The sequence below is a fragment of the Ictalurus punctatus genome, chromosome 25 (genome assembly GCF_001660625.3).
Source record: "Ictalurus punctatus breed USDA103 chromosome 25, Coco_2.0, whole genome shotgun sequence".
Taxonomy (NCBI): Eukaryota; Metazoa; Chordata; class Actinopteri; order Siluriformes; family Ictaluridae; genus Ictalurus; species Ictalurus punctatus.
This window is the reverse complement of record NC_030440.2, coordinates 307,501-312,500: the sequence shown is the minus strand read 5'-3', so window position 1 is coordinate 312,500 and position 5,000 is coordinate 307,501. Positions and strand designations below refer to the sequence as shown.

Genomic DNA, 5,000 nt, shown 5'->3' with positions numbered 1-5,000 from the left:
GAGAGCGAGAGCGAGAGAGAGAGAGACAGAGCGAGACAGAGCGAGAGAGAGAGAGAGCGAGAGCGAGAGAGAGAGCGAGAGCGAGAGAGAGAGCGCGAGAGAGAGAGTGAGGTTCACCACAGTGATGAATCTGATGAGCTGCTTTCCATATTAGAGCTCAGGCAAGGCTGCATTCTTTCACCCCCTTCAACCTCAGTTCTCAGAGCACGGCGAGAAGGAAGAGCTTTTTTATTTGAAGCCGTGTCTCACTGCGAGCAACTCGTTTGTTATGAAGCCTGCTGGGGAATTAAATAAATAAATAAACAAACAAAAAGTTTCACGCACCAAACGATGTATTTAAGTGAATCGGTGCAGCCTTAAAGTTCTCCCGGCGAAGGAGACTACACAAACTGAACATACAGAACGTCTGGGTTTACTCCCCGCCTTTAACCCGCTCCAGTGACCGCGATCACGTGTCGGACGTCATTTCCGCCGGACGCACGTCATGTCAGCCTTCTGCGGCTTTTCAAACGTTTCGGTCACGTGGCGCGTTTTTAATTCAGAACTTTTTTATATTAGCTGCATTTTTGTGCTTTTTGTTTTGTTTGTTTACAGAAAACGTCTTGAATCGGCAAAATTCCAACCGCACGAAACAGCGGAGCACTCTCATCTCCTTGTTGTCTGCTGGTAAACGAGACCTTTGAGCTGTACTCGTGTTCCACGCACGAGGGCTTTGCGATGGTTCGAACGAGTCCCCGGTGGAACAGGTCCTACGTTTACTAAACACACCTTTACACCCGGCCTCTGCTCCAGCCGCCAATGCGGGTCACTACAGTGAAGCTCTAACCGCTCCGCGTGGGCGTTTCAGACCAACTGACAAACTCGACACTGCTTCTGGAGTCCAGGACCATGCAGTATAGTACACCCTGACCATCCTTACACAAGATTTACACTACTCATATACTCTCTCACACACACACACACACACACACACACACACACACACACACACACACACACACACACACAGCGAGAGAGAGAGCAAGCGCGAGAGCGAGAGAGAGTGCGAGAGAGAGAGAGAGCGAGAGAAAGCGAGAGAGCGCGAGAGAGAGCGAGAGAGAGAGCGAGAGAGAGAGACAGAGAGAGCGAGAGAGAGAGCGAGAGAGAGAGCGAGAGAGAGAGACAGAGAGAGCGAGAGAGAGAGAGCGAGAGAGAGCGAGAGAGAGAGACAGAGAGAGAGCGAGAGAGAGAGCGACAGAGAGAGACAGAGAGAGCGCGAGAGAGAGAGACAGAGAGAGCGAGAGAGAGAGAGACAGAGAGAGAGAGCGAGAGAGAGAGAGCGAGAGAGAGAGAGAGAGCGCGAGAGAGAGAGACAGAGAGAGAGCGAGAGAGCGAGAGAGAGCGAGAGAGAGCGAGACAGAGAGCGAGAGAGAGAGACAGAGAGCGAGAGAGAGAGCGAGAGAGAGAGCGAGAGAGAGAGCGAGAGAGCGACAGAGAGCGAGAGAGAGAGCGAGAGAGAGAGCGAGAGAGAGAGCGAGAGAGCGAGAGAGAGACAGAGAGCGAGAGAGAGCGAGCGAGAGCGAGCGAGAGCGAGCGAGCGAGAGAGCGAGAGAGAGCGAGCGAGAGCGAGCGAGAGCGAGCGAGAGAGAGAGCGAGAGAGCGAGAGAGAGCGAGCGAGCGAGCGCGAGAGAGCGAGAGAGAGCGAGAGAGAGAGAGAGAGAGAGAGAGAGAGCGAGAGAGAGCGAGAGAGAGCGAGAGAGAGAGAGAGAGAGAGAGAGAGAGCGAGAGAGAGCGAGAGAGAGAGAGAGAGAGAGCGCGAGAGCCCAGGCTGGGAGGAGAGGAGCACTGAGCTTGGTTAACATTCTGAAGGCGCTGTAATCAGGCAGCATGCGGTGAACAGGAGCGTTTAGAATGCAATCAACCAAAAGAGGTGAAAAGGACTTTCACTGCAGTGCTGTTGAGAAAGCACAACAACACACACTACCACAATAATCACACTACAGTCAGGAATAACCATGACGACGGGGGAAAGGATTGTGTTTACAATAACGTTATTGTATTGCTGATGAAAACAACGTGCTACACGTCTAAGAGGTTTACATTTTGGCGTTTTTGTTTGTCTCAGAGGGGAGACGATGATAGTGTTTACTGACACTCACCTGTTTAGTGGGTATGGAGTATGGGCGGGTATGGAGTATGGGCGGGTATGGAGTATGGGCGGGTATGAGCGGGTATGGAGTATGGGCGGGTATGGAGTATGGGCGGGTATGAGCGGGTATGGAGTATGGGCGGGTATGGAGTATGGGCGGGTATGGAGTATGGGCGGGTATGGAGTATGGGCGGGTATGGAGTATGAGCGGGTATGGAGTATGGGCGGGTATGGAGTATGGGCGGGTATGGAGTATGGGCGGGTATGGAGTATGGGCGGGTATGGAGTATGGGCGGGTATGGAGTATGGGCGGGTATGGAGTATGGACGGGTATGAGCGGGTATGGAGTATGGGCGGGTATGGAGTATGGGCGGGTATGGAGTATGGGCGGGTATGAGCGGGTATGGAGTATGGGCGGGTATGGAGTATGGGCGGGTATGGAGTATGAGCGGGTATGGAGTATGGGCGGGTATGGAGTATGGGCGGGTATGGAGTATGGGCGGGTATGGAGTATGGGCGGGTATGGAGTATGAGCGGGTATGGAGTATGGGCGGGTATGGAGTATGGGCGGGTATGGAGTATGGGCGGGTATGGAGTATGGGCGGGTATGGAGTATGGGCGGGTATGGAGTATGGAATAAAGAATTGTTTATGAGTGTATTAACTTGAAGAGTAACAGTAGCATACAGTAGAGAGCCGCTGCACGCGATAAACGTTTGGGATTCCTTACATCGCTCACGTTTCATAACGCCACCACGAAACATTACAATTAACCAACTGATGGAACAGAATTAAATCCACGCCTCTATCCGGCCTGCTAGTCTGTTTAGATTCTAGACTAGACCGAGGAGTAAGGAGGGAACAGTGAGGAGTGAGGAGGGAGGAGGGAGGAGGAGGAAGGAGGAGGAAGGAGTGAGGAGGGAGGGAGGAGGGAGGAGGAAGGGAGGAGGGAGGAGGAAGGAGTGAGGAGGGAGGGAGGAGGAAGGAGGAAGGAGTGAGGAGGGAGGGAGGAGGAAGGAGGGAGGAGAGAGGAGTGAGGAGGAAGGAGGAGGAAGGAGTGAGGAGGGAGGGAGGAGGAAGGAGGGAGGAGAGAGGAGTGAGGAGGAAGGAGAGAGGAGGGAGGAGTGAGGAATGAGGAGGAGGGAAGGAGGAGGGAGGAGTGAGGAGTGAGGAATGAGGAGGAGGGAAGGAGGAGGGAGGAGGGAGGAGGAGGGAAGGAGGAGGGAGGAGGAGGGAGGGAGGAGTGAGGAGGAAAGAGAGAGGAGGGAGGAGAGGGAGGAGAGAGGAGTGAGGAGAGAGGAGTGAGGGAGGAGGAAGGAGGGAGGAGGGAGGAGGAAGGAGGGAGGAGGGAGGAGAGAGGAGTGAGGGAGGAGGAAGGAGGGAGGAGTGAGGAGGAGGAGGGAGGGAGGAGTGAGGAGGAGGAGGGAGGGAGGAGTGAGGAGGAGGAGGGAGGGAGGAGTGAGGAGTGAGGAGGGAGGGAGGAGTGAGGAGTGAGGAGGGAGGGAGGAGTGAGGAGGGAGGAGGGAGGAGGGAGGAGTGAGGAGGAGGAGGGAGGGAGGAGTGAGGAGGAGGAGGGAGGGAGGGAGGAGGAAGGAGGAGGAAGGAGGAGGGAGGGAACAGTGAGGAGTGAGGAGTGAGGAGGAGGGAGGAGTGAGGAGGAGGAGGGAGGGAGGAGAGAGGAGTGAGGGAGGAGGAAGGAGGGAGGAGTGAGGAGGAGGGAGGAGGGAGGAGTGAGGAGGAGGAGGGAGGGAGGAGTGAGGAGGAGGAGGGAGGGAGGAGAGAGGAGTGAGGGAGGAGGAAGGAGGGAGGAGGGAGGAGAGAGGAGTGAGGGAGGAGGAAGGAGGGAGGAGTGAGGAGGAGGAGGGAGGGAGGAGTGAGGAGGAGGAGGGAGGGAGGAGTGAGGAGGAGGAGGGAGGGAGGAGTGAGGAGTGAGGAGGGAGGGAGGAGTGAGGAGGGAGGAGGGAGGAGTGAGGAGGAGGAGGGAGGGAGGAGTGAGGAGGAGGAGGGAGGGAGGGAGGAGGGAGGAGTGAGGGAGGAGGGAGGAGTGAGGAGGGAGGGAGGAGTGAGGAGGGAGTGAGGAGTGAGGAGGGAGGAGTGAGGAGGGAGGAGGGAGGAGTGAGGAGGGAGGAGTGAGGAGGGAGGAGGGAGGAGGGAGGAGGGAGGGAGGAGGGAGGGAGGAGTGAGGAGGAGGAGGGAGGGAGGAGTGAGGAGGAGGAGGGAGTGAGGAGGGAGGAGTGAGGAGGGAGGAGGGAGGAGGTAGATGACCCACAGTGCTGGACGTAAAGAGCAGGACTAGTGTTTATAGCGCGTGAAACAACACACTTGGGCACAAAAGCCTCCGCTTAACCAAAAGGTAATGTAAGCCAGGGTGCAGAATAAAGACCTGGGTGGTGTGTGTGTGTGTGTGTGTGTGTGTGTGTGTGTGTGTGTGTGTGTGTGTGTGTGTGTGTGTTGGGGGTAGTGAACACAGGGCAGCTGTTCTTCACAGATGGGATCCCAGGGACCACCTGTTCCAGACTCACACTGGAAAGAGATCCGGCAGGACGAGCGAAAGGGAGCAGAAATAAAGGGTGGGGGAGGAGACTGTGGCGGGAGGACGGGCGGGGGGGGGGGGGGGGGGGGGGCAGTGAGTGAAAGTCTGAAGAAACTAAAAGGGCCAAGGATCTTTTGGCCAGTGGAGAAGTTTGTGGCTGTTGAAAGGTGGCCCGTTCCACACGTCCCTCAGGGAGATTGTCTGAACCGCCACAAGCATAAAAAGGTATCAAATGAAAGTGTAGTAACGCGACTGGACCATGGGGAAACGGTCCTTCTGAAGACTTCACAAGACCAGACGGAGTACGAGAAATATTTCTGGTGGCATCGTGTGAACGGAC

The 5,000-nt window shown here is 56.0% G+C and overlaps 1 protein-coding gene across 1 annotated transcript in view; it reads right to left on the bottom strand.

Annotated features, from left to right (window-relative positions):
• The window catches only part of enah (ENAH actin regulator), a 51,993-nt gene that overhangs the window by 40,807 nt on the left and 6,186 nt on the right, over positions 1 to 5,000 (bottom strand). The window lies entirely within an intron of this gene.